Below are 17,928 nucleotides of genomic sequence, written 5' to 3'. Positions count from 1 at the left end.
TGCCTTTCAACTCCTCAACATAGGAATTTTCCCACAATTGGCCTCTCTTTAGAAAATTGATAAATCTAAATTGGGCAATCAGCTTCTCTTCTCAAACATCAACAACATGATAAAAATTGTCATTAGGTACCATTTCAAGTGACATCAACTTTTGAATAAACCAGTTCCATCAAAATTAATTACAGTCAGAGTTCATCATGAATTGAACTAAAATAACATTTTTTATGCCCTTCGGCCCATTGAGTCTGCACCAATAAACGCCTCCCTTCCCAGCACTTGGCCCAAAGCCTTGAATGTTATGACTTGTTCTGACAGAAATGCACTGAAGAGTGGACCTCATACCTCGAGAAACTAAGTTATGGACAAATTGTTTAATTTAGCCTCAGGAGTAATAAACGCTCAAGGCACTGATCCATATGGAATAGAGACACTGACCTGAAGACACTCTAGCTGGTAATGGTCAAGCAGAAAGTTATTTAAATTAAAATGAAATGTCACTGGCAAACAGGATTAAGAGAAATCCCAAGGCATTTCATATTAACATAAGGAACAAGAGGGTAGCGAGGGAAAGTGTAGGCCTACTCAATGACAAAGGAGGGAATTTAAATGTGGAGCTAAAGGAAGAGGGTGAGGTCCTTCAATATTCACCAAAGAGAAGAACACAGACGATGATCAGGACAGGGAGGGGTGTGTTGGTATTCTGGAGCAGGATTATATTAAGAAGAAAAAAGACCTGGCTGTCTTGAAAAACACAGAGGCGGCGCGGTGGCTCAGTGGTTAGCACTACTGCCTCACAACACCAGGGACCTGTGTTCAATTCCAGCTTCGGGTGACTGTCTGTGTGGAGTTTGCACATTCTCCCCGTGGATTTCCTCTGGGTTCTCTGTTTCCCTCCCACAATCCAAAGATGTTCAGGTTAGGTGAATTGGCCATACTCAATTGCCCATAGTGTCCAGGGATATGCAGGCTGATTGGATTAGACATGAGAAGTGCAGAATCACAGGGACAGAGGAGGGTGGTGGGGTAGGTTTGGGTGAGGCTCTCTTCAGATTGTTGGTGCGTACTTGATGGGTCAGATGGCCTGCTCCCACACTGTAGGGATTCTATGATAAGTCACTAGGGGCTGATAGAGTGTACCCCAGGATATTGAGGGAGGCAAGGTAGGAGATTGCTTGGACCTTGACAGGGATTATTATATCTTGTAAAATCTAATGCAAGAGGTAAGTATACGGTAAATGACAGAACCACCAGTAGGATCAATATACAGAGAGATCTTGGCATACAGGTGCACAGTTCCCTGAAAGTGGCAACGCAAGTTGGTAAGGAGGTCAAGAAGGTGTATCACACACTTACTTTCATCAGTTGGGCCATGGAGTACAACAATTGGCAAGTCAGGTGGTAGCTGTGTAGAACGTTAGTTTGGCTATGTTTGGAATATTGTGTAGTTTTGGTTACCACACCACCAGAAGAATGTGGAGGCTTTGGAAAGGGTTTGTCAGTATTTGGCCTGGTTTGGAGGGCATTAGCTATGAGGAGAGATTAGAGAAACTTGATTTGTTTTCACTTGAACATTGAAGGATGAATGGCAATCTGATAGAAGGTTACAAAAGTATGAGAGGCCTGGATAGAATAGAAAGTTGGAATCTTTTTCCCAGGGTAGAAATATCAATGACTAGGGGACATAGAGTTAAGGGACATAGGGTCAAATTGGAAGGTGTGGGGGAGGTAAGTTTAAAAGGAGATGTGAGAGATAGCTTCTTTTACACAGAGGGTGATAAATGCCTGGTATGTACTACCACAGGAGGTGGTGGAGGTGGCTGCAACAGCAACGTTTAAGAGGCATCTTGACAGATACATGAATAAGCAGGAATCAAGGGATACAGGCTGCTTAGAGGCAAAGGATTTTAGTTTAGGAAGGTGCAGTCTCAGTGGACTGAAGGGCCTGTTCCTCTGCTGTACTGTTCTGCTTTCTTTGTAAAAGGAATGTTGCCTTGTGACAGTTGAAGCTAAGGAGAAGTAATGTGTATTAGGATGAATCCACAGGATGGACACTGGGGAAAACTGTGTAAAATTGACATTTATGAAATAAATGGGACTTCATGGGATCCTAATACAGTTCAACAATGAACCATGAATTGATAGACACTAAATTTAGATTAAGGAGCATCCAAAAGGTGGAAAGAGGAGGTGGAAAGAAAAATCCAGATCTTAGGGCCTGAGCAGCTGAATGGTAGTGATGGAAGTTGGAAACATCAAAACCAGAGGCAGGAGTAGGCCATTCAGACCGACAAGCTCGCTGCAATTAATGTCCCACAGATATATCAGAGAAGATGATAAAGGACTGATGAGATCCTGGAATGATTTGAGAATAAAGATGAGAATTTTACTTGACCTGGGGCAATGAGCGCTGGACTTGGTGTGAGGTGGGAGATAGACAGCAAAGTTTTGGATAACCTCAAATTTACAAAGGGTAGAATGTAGGAGATCAGGGGATGTGAAGAAATCAGAAGATCAGATTGTTTTTGGAGATAATGAAGGCAGAGATGAGAGTCTCAGCAGCAGGGCAGCTGCAGCATGACAGGGTCAGATGATGTTACAGAGATGGAAATGAATTGTCTTGCTGCTGGAAAGGCAATCAGAAACTGGTCTTGGAGTCGAACGTGTCACCAGAATTACAAACAGACAGGTTCAGCATCAAGCATGATTCCGCACAGGTTGGTGAAACTAACTGGTCCTAAGTGCAAACTCGATGTTCACGAGAATGGTCACACATAGCAAGTTGTGTGGAATGTGTGGCCTTCTGCATGCATGGAGAAAATGATCAACTTTCAATTAATTTTGAGACGCTTCTGGCAGAAAAGGCAATTGACAAAGGATCCTGCAGCTAAAATAGCAGAGCACTGACCCCATCACACCACACACAAGGAGCATACTCAAGCTGTGATGAAGACTGTCCTATCAAAGAGTATACTCAAGGTGATAGACAGGGTGGGATCTAACAATGTACATGACAAGACTGAGTGGTGAGAGCATGTTTCACACTGTTACCATGTGGAAAATACCAATACCATCATACCATCCAAAGTATTTACAAAAATGATGGTGTTTTCTGTTTGTTTGTTGTTGGCTAAGGTTGACACTGAGATAACAGTCAATAAGGTAGCTCTGAAATTCCATAAGTCATTTACGTGTGACATTGGAAACCACACAGAAATGTTTAGTTGTGAAAACATGGAGCACACAACAAATTACCAACGGAATATGCAGGATGGATAATGCAGGAGGGTTAGTGCAATCAAAGTGCCTGGATATCACAATGTTCTACACCATAGAAACTATTGGCCCAATAAGTGCAGGTCTACCAACATGCTGTGACCTCACACTAGTCACAATGAATGGATTCAGTCAGATACCAAAGAGATGCAAGAGAAACTGCAACAGAATATTCAAGAAATATTGAATATTTCCAGAAAAGCTCTGGTCTGGTCAAAATGTAACTCCAGCAATGTGGTTGACTCTAAATAAACCTCTGGTAATTAGGGATGAGTGACAATTACTGACCTAACCAGAGATGCCCATGTCCCATGAGTGAGTAAAAGGAATATGCAAGGACCACTTGCAGAACTGGGTGTGAGCATGCCTGCAAAGATACCAGTCCGTCACTCAGTAAGATTCAATGGCTGGTCTGTTTTCTTTTAAATTCCAAATTCCCATTCAGCCTTGATAATCCAACAAGAATTGGTCTCCTTCTTTCTTAAAAAATATTCAGCAGGCCCAACTCCACCGCCTTCTAAGGATGAGACATCGGAAGTCACACAACCCTCTGAGGGATCAAAAAAATTCCCTCATCATTGTGCAGGTCAGGTGAATTGGCCATTCTAAATTGACCATAGTGTTAGGTGCATTAGTTAGAGGGAAATGGGTCCGTGTGGGTTACTCTTCAGAGGGTCGGTGTGGACTGGTTGGGCTGAAAGGCCTGTTTCCACGTGGTAGAGAATCAAATCGAATCTAATCTAATCTCTGTCCTAAAAGGATAACTCTAAATTTAAACAGTGTCACCCTGTTCTGGACTGACCCAAAAGGGGGTTTATCCTTTCCACATTCATCTTGCAAAGGCCATTTAATCAAGTTACCCCTAACTGTTCTACATTTTAGTGGAAACAAGCCCAGTCGGTCCAACTTTTCTTCATTAGATAACTCGCTCAATCGTGTATCTAGTAAATAAAGATATCTCCAGACTGGTATCTCCTACATAACACAACAGACACCACTTGCTGCACAAAACTCAGCTCACTTGTCAGACTGAGACACAGCCAGGGTTCTTCACCAGGAAACAGACAAAAAAACCAGCACTGGGAGAAAGTGACGACTGCAGATGCAGGAGATCCGAATTGTAAGTGTGCTGCTGGAAAAGCACATCAGGTCAGGCAGCACCTGAGGAGCAGGGCAATTGATGTTTTGGGCAAGAGTTTTTCATCAGGAATGTGATTCTAGATGAAGGGCTATTGCCTGAAAGGTCAATTCTCCTGCTCCTCAGATGCTGCCTGACCTGCTGTGCTTTTCCAGCAACACACTCGACAAAAAACCAACACAGTCCTCCAAACTAAGTTAAAAATCACATAACACCAGGTTATAGTCCAACAGGTTTAATTGGAAGCACACTAGCTTTCGGAGCGACACTCCTTCATCAGGTAATTGTGGAGGGCTCGATCGTAACACAGAATTTATAGCAAAAATTTGCAGTGTGATGTAACTGAAATTATACATTGAAGAATTGATTGTCTGTTAAGCCTTTCATCTGTTAGAATACAGTGATAGTTTCACTTCACTTCACTCAGCGGTGTTCCGCAAGGATCTGTTTTGGGACCATTGCTGTTTGTCATTTTTATAAATGACCTGGAAGAGGGGTTAGAAGGTTGGGTGAGCAAGTTTGCGGATGATACGAAAGTCGGAGGAGTTGTTGACAGTGAGGAAGCATGTGGCAGGTTACAGCAGGATATAGAGAAGCTGCAGAGCTGGGCAGAAAGGTGGCAGATGGAATTCAATGTAGCTAAGTGCGAGGTGATTCACTTTGGGAAGAATAACAAAAAGATGGGGTACTGGGCTAATGGTCGGATACTTGGTAGTGTGGATGAGCAGAGGGATCTTGGTGTCCATGTACACAGATCTCTGAAAGTTGCCACCCAGGTAAATAGTGCGGTGAGGAAGGCATATGGCGTACTGGCTTTTATTGGTAGAGGAATTGAGTTCCGGAGTCCTGAGGTCATGATGCAGTTGTATAAGACTCTGGTACGGCCGCATCTGGAATATTGTGTGCAGTTTTGGTCGCCATACTATAGGAAGGATGTGGAGGCATTGGAACGGGTGCAGAGGAGGTTTACCAGGATGTTGCCTGGTATGGAAGGAAAATCGTATGAGGAAAGACTGAGGCACTTGGGGCTGTTTTCACTAGAGAAAAGAAGGTTTAGGGGTGACTTGATTGAGGTGTACAAGATGATTAGGGGGTTAGATAGGGTCGACAGTATGAACCTTTTCCCGCGTATTGAGTCGGGTATTACAAGGGGGCATAGCTTTAAATTAAGGGGGGGTAGATATAGGACTGATGTTAGGGGTAGGTTCTTCACTCAGCGAGTCGTTAGTTCATGGAATGCCCTGCCAGTAACAGTGGTGGACTCTCCCTCTTTATGGGCATTTAAGAGGGCATTGGATAGGTATATGGAGGATAGTGGGTTAGTGTAGTTTAGGTGGGCTTGGATCGGCGCAACATCGAGGGCCCAAGGGCCTGTACTGCGCTGTATTCTTCTATGTTCTATGTTCTTTCATGTGTAAATCACAAAACCCTTTTTTTAAAGTTGCATTCTCGGGTTAGCTGTTAACAATGGTGATAGCTAGACAATATGTTGAAGGTGTTAACCCCCCCCGTGTTCTCTGTCTATGACCTGATGTTTAGATTGATTCCAATCTAAAAAGTAAGATAACAGAGTTTTACATAAATTCATGCAGTTTTTGAGCTCAGAGTTCTACATGAATGTATGCAGTTTTTCAGCAAAGTGCAATGTAACTCTGAAAGTACCAAAAAAATTCACCACACAAAATAATGAGTGCATGTGGGTCTTTGTCTGTCTGTGTGTGTGTCTGTCTGGGGTGGGGGTTGTGAGTGTGAGAAAGTGTGTGTGTGTGTGTGTGTGTGTGTAGTGAGTGCAGAGTGTCTTAAGTCTGTGAGGGGGTGCCTGTGTGGGAGTTTGTGTGTCTATAAGGGTGTGTGTGGGTGTCTGTGTGCGCATCTGTGTGTATCTGTGTCCGTGTGTATGTGAGAGTGTCCGTGTGTAGGAATATCTGTGTGTGTGTGCAGTGCAGTGGTGATCACCTGTAATGTGACATGAACCCAAAGTCGGTTCCGGTTGAGGCCCTCCCTATGGGTACCGAACTTAGCTATCAGCCTCTGCTCGGACACTTTCCTCTGCTGCCTGTCCCGAAGTCCACCTTGGAGGATGGTCACCCGAAGGTCCGAGGCTGAATGTTCTGGACCACTGAAGTGTTCCCCAACTGGGAAGGAACCCTCCTGTCTGTTGATTGTTGTGCGGTGCCCATTCACCCGTTGTCGTAGCCTTTGCTCAGTTTCCCCAATGTACCATGCCTCCGGGCATCCCTGCCTGCAACGTATAAGATAGACAAGGTTGGCTGAGTCACATGAGTACCTGCCATGTACAAGGTGGGAGGTGTTCCTACGCGTAATAATTGTATCGATGTCCACAATCTGACACGTTTTGCAGCGTCCACCGTGACAGGGTTGTATGGAGTTGTCCTGAGAGCCGGGCAGTTTGCTACGAACAATGATCTGTTTGAGGTTTGGCGGTTGTTTAAAGGCAAGTAGTGGAGGTGTGGGGAAGGTCTTGGTGAGGTGCTCATCCTCATTGATAATGTGTTGCAGGTCACGAAGAACATGGTGTAATTTTTCAGCTGCTGGGAAGTACTGAACAATGAAGGGTACCCTGTCGATTGCAGCACGTGCCTGTCTCATGAGGAGGTCATTATGGTTCCTTGCTGTGGCACGTCAGTTCCGCCACAGCAAGGAACTTACTTCCCTCCAAGGCCCCAAGGGATCCCTCCATATCCACCACAAATTCACCTGCACCTCCACACACATCATTTACTGCATCCACTGCACCCGATGTGGCCTCCTCTATATTGGGGAGACAGGTCGCCTACTTGCGGAATGTTTCAGAGAACACCTCTTGGACACCCGGACCGACCAACCCAACCACCCCGTGGCTCAACACTTCAACTCCCCTTCCCACTCCACCAAGGACATGCAGGTCCTTGGACTCCTCCATCGCCAGACCATAGCAACACGACGGCTGGAAGAAGAGCGCCTCATCTTCTGCCTAGGAACCCTCCTACCACAAGGGATGAACTCAGATTTCTCCAGTTTCCTCATTTCCCCTCCCCCCACCTTGTCTCAGTCCCAACCCTCGAACTCAGCACCACCTTCCTAACCTGCAATCTTCTTCCTGACCTCTCCGCCCCCACCCCCACTCCGGCCTATCACCCTCACCTTATCACCCTCACCTTAACCTCCTTCCACCTATCGCATTTCCAACGCCCCTCCCCCAAGTCCCTCCTCCCTAACTTTTATCTTAACCTGCTGGGCACACTTTCCTCATTCCTGAAGAAGGGCTCATGCCCGAAATGTCGATTTTCCTGCTCCTTGGATGCTGCCTGACCTGCTGCGCTTTTCCAGCAACACATTTTCAGCTCTGATCTCCAGCATCTGCAGTCCTCACTTTCTCCTACAGTCCTCCAAAAACCAAGTTTGCGAGAGAAATGTCACCCTGATCCTTGTTATCTCCTTTCACAAAACACCATCAGCTCACAGGCAAACTTCAGGCTGGAAGGACATACTCCAGTGCGGTGATAGGTGATGTATTACACAAAAACATTGTTAAAATAAAATATTGAACTACAACCAGTTCACAAACAAGGCTTTTTTTTCTGAACAGTTCCTCTTGAAGATTCTGAAGTCTTGTCATGGGATGGTCAGATCTGCCTCTTGTACAGAACTTTGAGACTGCTGTACATTTTGTTCACATCCCTTACCAAAAGAAAATACTGCAGGCAAACCAGACCATTCTTACCCTGTTCAGAATTCCCAACCTTGAGACTGTCAATCATGATCAAAGTGCTCAATTTTATGGATCAATACTTTCGTCAATGGTCCAATCTACAATTTGAAAATACTCTCTTATCAAAGCAAAATGTTCCGAATTCTGGAAATCTGTAATGGAGACAGAAAATTCTGGAATTAGCATCTGGGAAGAGAGATACAGAACTAGCAGCTCACCCAAAGAGCCTTTTCTGTTCTCTGTTATCAGGTCTGATTTCCTCTCCTTGTTCAGGTGACTGCCCTTGATGTTCGAAGCCCTCTGCCAAATTAGATTCCTATTTGGAGCTGACTGGCTGCTATTCCTTGAATCCCACCTACATCATCACTTGGTCAGTGTGGCACATATCAATACCTGCCGTGGGGTGCCAGATCAATTTTCAGACAGAATTTGTAAAACGTAAGCATCGAATTAAATAGCCTTTACAGCAGTTGCTGCAAATTCCTAACAGAAGGTCTGGAAGACAGTTTTGGGGACAGCCCTGGTTCCAGGAAGATCTATCCCTTTTCTCATAGCCTCCTCTCACTATGCAAGTCCTAGTTTATTTCACATCATAATTATCATATTGTTTGCCCCAGCTCCAATCTGCAGTGAGTAATAGTTATTCTCCTAACTCTTTATTTACATTGGAATGAATCTGGCCTCACATTTCTCAGCTAGGATTAAAAATGGATGTAATGTGTACCTCACCCATCCACCCAAATTGAAAATTAGCCCCACTCTCCACTTCTCAAGCTTCTATCTTAATTCTAGCTATTTTAAAATTCCTTCTAAAGGTAAAGAATTTACAATGATCACAAACAACTGAACATTTAGTACATTCAACATCCTTCTCTTTGTCTTTTTGAAATGGAGAGTTTGATTTTCGGGGAGTATATTATTCTGCCATGCCAGTGTCTGGTTGTAATTTCAGGGCCCAAGCTTCTTCTCTTCCTTCCAGCACAAGTCTACAACAAGCTATTTAATAAGATTATTCCAGATATTTCTACGGGGATTATTTTTCAGGAAGGAGAGTATAGTTGATGAATAATTGAACACGGGTTTCTTGAGGAGGACAGAAACATCTCTTAAAAGTGTTAATTCAATATCTGACAGTAAAATATTCTCATTAAATGGATCAATGAAGCTTAGCAATACAATTTTCATACCAAACACACACTGTCATTAGTTACACTGAAATTCAGATGTTTCAGGGCAAACAATCTGATTAAAACAATTTATCTTTTCTGTCAGATGTTCTCTAACAAAATTTAACAGATTCAGCAAAACACTGAAAGATTCTGGAGGGAGCAATTGTAATTTTAATATTCTTTCAATGCAAATTCAGACTAAATTCACAATGGATTGTATGTGTGTGCATGTCCATGCTTCATGAACAAAGAGATGTTGAGAAAGTGAAATCTACTTAAAAACCACAGTCCTTACTTCTAATTGTTCACTTGACTGTTATGTTTCCATCTCATTGAGACCATTTGATCAGCTTCAACCAATGGTTCAGATTTCTTGATGCTTCTCATAAGCCTGGTCTCCCTTAACAAAAGTGTCCAGCTCCCTCCCTCCTTTCCCCCAAGATGTATTTCCTTGTCAGTATGACACTGATACTGAGTTATGGTTTTATTGCTAATCTCAAGCTATTGTCAGTAAATGTTGATTGAATTTGCTCGAGGCCTGTATCAATTATGCTCCTGTAAAACTGTGCTTTTTTATTTTTCTGTATTTATCATTGTGAACTAAAATGAAAAATGTACTTTTTTAAAAAAACAAGATTGTTGAGGGATTTCTACACTTCTTAAAAACCTGACACATCATAAGCACTGTTTTATACATCTGTTATTTCAAGCAATAGTTGAAGAGCCATTTGCAGATTAGCTGGGCGCAAGAGTTGTGATGAAATGGATATTCAGCCAGCATCAGATAGCTGTTTGGTCTATGGAATAGTGACCAGTTATTGATAACAAAGGACTTTTACCTGCCAACAGCAATGTGATTGATTCCCAGGCAGTCAAACAGCTAGGGCCAAAATAGCAGGGATATTAGATAGTGAAATGCCACTAGATCTTTGCAAATTCAGGAGCTGTCTCTCTTATCTGCATTAAAATCCAACCTTAATCTGTAGAAAGTCAATTTATTTTCCTTCTGTGATTGCCATAAGCTGTGACTTTTAATTTATATGTTGGAGAGTGTTGGAGGCACTGGTGCCTCCTTGAAACCAATGAAGGTATCTGAAGAAGGAGGATTGAGAAGCACCATTCTGATAGCAAACTGCACTGAAGAAGGATCACAAATGGCTTTCCCAGTCAGATCTTCCATCCATAACACCAATGCTTCTTTTCTCCAGTCTGTATCAGACTGTGTGTGTGTACAGGGGCAGCTTATAAGAGTTTAGTGTTGTAGTGAATCAAGTTTTTGCCGACTGTTAATAATGGTTTATCTGCTTTTGGAGACTATTTGTAGGATAGAAATCTGATCTGTTGTTTCTGTCAACCTGGGTATGAAAGTCAATTACATTGGGGAATTCTGCGTACTTTTTCAAATCTTCAAGTTTTGTTAGGTTTCCAGGAATAGAGGGGTTGATTTCCAATGGGTTACCCCAGAGAGATGGAACACTTCCTGCACATGTTGCTTTGGGCACTCCAGCACTGAGGCCTGACTGAGAGAATTAAGCTAATGGCACGTGTCAGGATGGTGTGTAAGATGGAAGGAAACTTGAACTAATGGTTTCACCATAATTTAGCTTCATTTATTCCTCTTGGTGGTCAAGGTCCTGGAGCTGGATGATGTTACCAAAAGAGTTGGAACAGTAGATTGTATAAATGGCAATGTGAATGGACTCATGGCGGAGAAAGTTGACCACAAACCAAATGGCAGAGTGTATGGCCAAGGGAATTGCTCAATCCAGGGTATTGTTGAGATTGTTGTAGAGACACCACTCATCCAAATAAACAGTATTACACTTCAATACAAGCTTGAATCTCTTTTTTATTCATTCAGGATGGTGAGTGGCTTGAGGGGGATCCTGCAGGAGGATGGTGCTCCCATGTATCTGCTGCTCTTGTCCTTTTTGATGGAAGAGATCCAGGGTTTAGAAAGTGCAGTGAAGAAGACTTGGTGATTTTCTGCAGCGCATCTTGTAGATAACGCACACTGCCGTTACTGACTGTCGGTGGTGGAGGGAGTCGATGGTGAAGACCATGTATGAAGTGCTAAAGAAACAAGCTGTCTAATCCTGGAATGTGTGAAGATTCTTGAATAGAGATAATGGGAAAAATTGGAGGGTTGCGAAGAAATATTTCTCAATGCCTCCAAAGGCATTGCCATTATTAAATCCCCCACTATCAACATCCTGGGATTCTCATTGATCAGAACTTAACCTGGACTAGCAACAGAAATATAATGGTTACAACATCATGTCAGAGGCTAGGGATACTGTGGTGAGTAATTTACCTCCTGACTCCCCAGAGTCTGAACAAAACCAACAAGGCACAAGTCAGGAGTGTGATGGAATAGTCCCCACTTACCTGGATGGGTGCAGCTCCCACAACGCTCAACAAGCTTGACACCATCCAGGACAAAGCAGCCCGCTTGATTGGCACCAAGTCCACACACATCCACTTCCTCAATCACTGACATTCATTCGCAGCTCAGTGCTATCAATAAGATGCACTGCAACAACTCACTGAGATTCCAACAACAGCATCTTTGAAAGTTGGGCAGAAGTCAAGCTTCGCTCCGGTTAGTCAGTGAGGGAAATAGGATTTGCCAATGTGTGCTGGGTTAAAATTCCACTCCAGTGTCAATTCACCCCACCCCCCAACACCATGCATTCTTCATTTAGTTTTACGTCTTCTCATTGAAATTCTGCATTTGTCTGCCCATAAGGTCACTGCTCCCTCAGTTGCCTGACACAGAATGACGATGCTTCACATTCTCATGAATGATGGGTCCAACAGGACTTCACAGACCAATCTGAGGGAAATGACATGAGCACTTCATTGACTGCTTACCTAATTAATCAATATTCCAATGGTATTTGGAATTATTCCAGCATCTTCTCAAACTCCTTCCATTTATCCATCAGGAATGTAAAGAAGTTAGAATCATTTAAGGTTTAATTTTGTATTTTCTATGATCTGCTCAGTCACAGAATGAAATGAACCATGGGTATAATGCCTGAGCCAAAGTAAGGACTGCAGATGCTGGAGATTCAGAGTTGGAAAGTATCACGCTGGAAAAGCACAGCAGGTCAGGCAGCATCCGAGGAGCAGGAAAATCGACGTTTCGGGCACTTTCCGGCTCCTCAGATGCTACCTGACCTGCTGCGCTTTTCCAGCACCACTCTAATCTTGACCTTTACCTAAAACATTGACTCTCCTGCTCCTTGGATGCCTCCTAACTTGCTGTGCTTTTCAAGCACCATACTCTTTGACCCCTGGGCATAAGGTGCCTGATGTGTATTTTAGTCAGGCTGTGTTTATGGGCAATGCCAGCCTAAGGTGGCATGTTGCAGTCTGTGTGTGTGTGGAAGGTGAGAGAGCTGTTCATGGCTAAAGGTGACAAGAACCAAAAATTGTTCAAAGCATTAAACAAGTAACTAGACTACAAAACATTGAAATGTTAAATGTTGTAAGTTTCCAGAAAACAAAACAATTATAATCAGTCTTGAAATTTCTTTGTTAATCTGTGCTTTTGTTGACTGTTAAATAGTCACTGAGTTACACTTTAATTTTGCACTGCACGTGTTTTGAAACCAGGATGTTTAACAGTCAGCAGAGGATTCAATTTGCAAAGAAATTTACAGACTGATTATAATTACTATCATGTTTTACCAGATCTTAAAACAAGTTTCAAATTTAATGTTATAGAGAAGTGAAAAATAGGAACAGGAGTAGGTCTGTCAGCCCTTCTTAGCTACTCCGCCATTCAATCTGACCATCACGACTACTCATTCAACTCAGTCTCCTGTTCACACTTTCTCCCCATACCCTTTGGTCCCTTTAACTTTACGAACTATACCTAGCTCTTTGAAAACATTCAATGTTTTGGCCTCAGCCCCGTTTTGTGGCAGGGAATTCCACAGGCTCCCTGTTCTCTGGTGAAAACATTTCTCCTCATCCCAGTCCTACCCCGTATCCTTTAGACTGTAAATCCCTGGTTCTAGGTGGCTTCTGACGGGTGACCACACAAGTGAAGATTTGTACGTGTACGTCGATCACAGTTTGATTGTTTATGCTTCAGGAACAGACAATCTGTTCTGCTGTAGGATAGAAAACCACAGGGTGACTGTATGCGTGGAGTTTGTACGTTTTCCCTGTATCAGTGTGGGTTTCCTCTGGAAGCTCCAGTTTCCTCCCACAATCCAAAGATATGCAGGTCAGCTGAATTGGCCATGTTAAATTGACCATAGTATTAGGTGCATTAGTCAGGGGTAAATATAGGGGAATGGGTCTGGGTGGGTTGCTCTTCGGAGGGTCAGTGTGGGCGTGTTGGGCCAAAGGGCCTGTTTCCATACTGTAGGGAATCTAATCTAATCTAAACACTTTGACTCCATTTCATTTGAGCCCACAGCGTGGTTAAAATCCTTCGATAGTTGCATTGAGACCTGTACCAGGTGTGACAGCAGTGTTTGAATTCCATTTATTGAATCATTTGTGACTCACCCTAGTCACAGCTGAAACAGGCCACACCTTGACTTGCCCAGAAACAAACCCAGTACTCGACTCATGCTTCCTGCAGCTGATGAAGAATTGAATGCTCGAATTTACCTTTCATCCCAATTTCATCACATCATTGCAACTTCAACCTCAGCTGAATTCCTGCAGCTTTACCTAGTTTAGAACTTTCACTAAATTTCAATGATAAAGAAACAAACTGGCATTAAGAAGAAGCAAGATAGGTCTCTGAGGTGGAGAAGACAGAGAGTCTGCAAAGGAACACAGATAGGTTCAGTGAATGGGCTAACATTGACAGAAGATATAACACATTCACATATCACTATGTGGGGATATGTGAACATGTGTACTTTGTCAGGAAAACTATAAAAGCAACACATTATTTAAATAGAGAGATTGCAGAGAGATTTGAGTGAGCTGGTTCATGAATCACTTCAATTTTGTGTCCAGTTCAACATGTGATTAGTGAGACAAGTGAAATGTTGTTTTATATGGAAAGGGGAATTAAATATGAAAGAAGATAAGTTGTTACTGCAATAGTAAAGGATCTTGGTGAGACCAGATCTGGATTAATGTGTCCACTTTGATCTCCTTATTTGATAAAAGGTACAATTGTGTTAGAAGGAGTTCAGAGAAAGTGAGGACTGCAGATGCTGGAGATCAGAGCTGAAAATGTGTTGCTGGAAAAGCGCAGCAGGTCAGGCAGCACAAGGAGCAGGAGAAGGGTTCATGCCCGAAATGTTGATTCTCCTGCTCCTTGGTTGCTGCCTGACCTGCTGCGCTTTTCCAGCAACACATTTTCAACTTAGAAGGAGTTCAGGCAAGGTTCATCTCTGGGTAGAAAGATTGATCTTATGAGGAAGGGTTGGACAGATTGGCACATTATCAATTGGAGTTTAGGAAAAAAGCAAGATGGAATATCACGGCCTGAATTTTAGCTTCCAAGTGGGGAGTGCACTTTGAACAATTACCAGCTGTGCAAACCTGATATGGGGCAAGATGCTTTGGATTTTTATTCTGGAAAGAATGGTTTAGGGGAATGAAAATCGGAGTCACAGTTCATGCCTGTATAAACAATGTGTAGTTGTTGAAGGCACAGTCGATTATAATGTCTAAAAAGGTGGCTTCTATTCTCTAGGAATTGTCAAAGACAGGATGAAACCAAAAGCAACAAAAAACATCCAGCCCTCACCACCACCCCCCCCCCCCCCCCCCCCCACCCCCATTTACTCTCCATGCCTTGTCCATGACAACCCATGTTCTGGAGTGGCCCTCATCCAAACCCATTGTCCTTTAATAACGTGCATAGAAATCTATGACTCTTTGTCCATGACCCATCACCTTTTATATCCCTTATGCCAAATTATTGCCAACACATGCCAAACAATACAATCACCACTACCCCCACCCACCACAGTATTTCCTTAACCCCTATCCCCAAGTATCAACCAAAGGTAGAGCTCAGAATTCATGCTGAAATTGCCTCATTTTGATGAGTACTGAATTAAAAGTCACTCCCATTGATAGAAACTCATTTCATGTGTTCAGAAAGGAGAGATCACACCCAGAGGGAGACACAGCCAATATGAGCATGTAACACCACAGAATCCATACAATGTGGGAACTGGCCATTCAGCCCATACCAACCCTCTGCAAAGCATCCAAACCAGACCAGCCTTCCTCCAAAATCTCTGCATTTCCCACAGCTAATCCACCTAACCTGCACATCCCTGAGCACTATGGGACAATTTAGCGTGGCCAATCCACCCTAACCTTCACATCTTTGGGCTGTGGGAAGGAACCACATAGTTACGGGAAGAACGTGCAAACTCCAAACAGTCACCCAAGGGCAGAATCAGGCAGCAGTGCTCACTGCTGAGCCATTGTGCCTTATGACTCACATTATGAGGATAAAGTTCAGGGATTTTGGAGGTAGTGTGGCAATTTGGTGCTGAACAGGAAAGGTGCTTTATCGCTTGCTTATTTGTCTCATACTTTGTAATGTTTCTTTGAAGAGGATAAATTGAAGCTTATGATCAGGGGCCTTGTACAAGTGTGACATCACAGGGAAATCACAAATTCATTGGTTAATAGTAGCTACTCATTTAACTATTGGCTATAGTAGGAGAAATGTTTACAGATTATAATCTAAAAGACCAGCAGGGGAAGGTATTGTGTTGTACCTGCGTGATGTGGGAGCTAAAAGAACTACCTCATTGACTTTCCACAAATTCCTTTTCTTAGGATTGCTATCAATATGACTGCAAGTTCCTTTGTGGTTCATAATGATCACATCTGTAGCAAGTGTGTAGCAAATGTGTAGCAAGATGTGTAGCTGTGTAGTTTCTTCGCAAAGTCCAAAGATGTGCAGGTTAGGTGGATTGGCTTTGCTAAATTGCCCCATAGTGTCCAGGGATGTGCAGACTAGGTGGATTAGCTGAATGGCCAGTTCCCACACTGATTACTAAACTTAATGATCTTGGACTAAGCCCCACTCTCTGCAACTGGATCCTCAGTTTCCTGACCCACAGGCCACAATCAGTGAAGATTGGGGACAATATTTCATCCTCACTAACACTCAACACTGGAGCTCCCCAGGAGTGTGTACTCAGCCCTCTACTGTACTCACTGTATACCCATGACTGTTTTGCCAAATACCAGACTAATGCCATTTACAAGTTCGTTGATGACATCACCATAATCAGTCAAATCTCAGATGGAGATGAAACAGACTACAGACGGGAGGTGGAAGACCTGGAAAAATGGTGCACTGAGAACAACCTAGCTCACAATGCTGGCAAAACCAAGGAATTCATTATTGACTTTTGGCGGGATGTTACTCATGCCCACTTATACATTAACAGCACAGAGGTGGAACGAATGGAGAGTGTCAAACTCCTGGGTGTGGTCATCCACAACAAGCTTTCTTGGACTCTGCATGTGGATGTATTGGTTACAAAGGCCCAACAACATCTCTTCTTCCTCAGTCAGCTGAGGAAATTTGGCATGATGGTGAATACCCTTGCCAACTTTTATAGATGTGCCATCGAAAGCATTCTGTCTGGATGTATCATTACCTGGTATGGCAACTTTTATCGAGGTTTACAAAATTATGAGGGGCATGGATAAGGTAAACAAGCAAAGTGTTTTCCCTGGGGTTGGGGAGTCCAGAACTAGAGGGCATAGGTTTAGGGTGAGAGGGGAAAGATATAAAAGAGACCTAAGAGGCAACTTTTTCACACAGAGGGTGGTATATGTATGGAATGAGCGGCCAGAGAATGTGGTGGAGGCTGGTACAATTGCAACATTTAAGAGGCATTTGGATGGGTATATGAATAGGAAGAGTTTGGAGGGATATGGGCCGGGTGCTGGCAGGTGGGACTAGATTGGGTTGGGATATCTGGTCGGCATGGACGGGTTGGACCGAAGGGTCTGTTTCCATGCTGTACATCTCGATGACTATGAGTGTATAAGATCGGAGATGGTTACAGAGAGTGGGAACTCGGCCGTGACAATCACAAAGGCCAATCTCCCATCTATAGAATCCATCTACCAGGCCCATTGTCAAGGAAAGGCTGCCAACATTCTTAAAGATCCATCCCACCCTGGCAATGTTTTACTACAACCTCTATCATCGGGGAGAAGGTACAGAATCCTGAACACACGCACCAGCCGGTTTTGAAACAGTTTCTACCCTACTGTTGTTAGAATACTGAATGGACTCTCAAACTGTTAACATTCGCCTGTACCCATGTTTTTGTTTACGTATTATTTACTATCACTGCTACTTAACTCTGGGATCTGCCTGTATTGCTCGCAAGACAAAGCTTTTCACTGAGCCTCGGTACACGTGATAATAAATTCAATTCAATTCAATTTAATTATTTGAGGAACGCTGGCTTAGAGTTAATGAGCTGGAGTCTGAGCTTCAAACATTGAGACACGTCAGGGAGGGGGAGATTTACCTGGATGCTGTTTTTCAGGAGGCAGTCACACCATTTAGAGGAGGGGGTGATTACCAAGACAGGTCGAGGGATCCAGGAGATAGGGTTGAAAGAACCTCAGTCCTTGAGCTTGTCGATTACGTTTGAGATTCT

Source organism: Chiloscyllium plagiosum, unplaced genomic scaffold (assembly GCF_037043375.1).
Source record: "Chiloscyllium plagiosum isolate Xiang-an unplaced genomic scaffold, Cpla_swu_hap1 HiC_scaffold_16, whole genome shotgun sequence".
NCBI classification, from domain to species: Eukaryota; Metazoa; Chordata; class Chondrichthyes; order Orectolobiformes; family Hemiscylliidae; genus Chiloscyllium; species Chiloscyllium plagiosum.
This window is presented reverse-complemented; position numbering follows the sequence as displayed.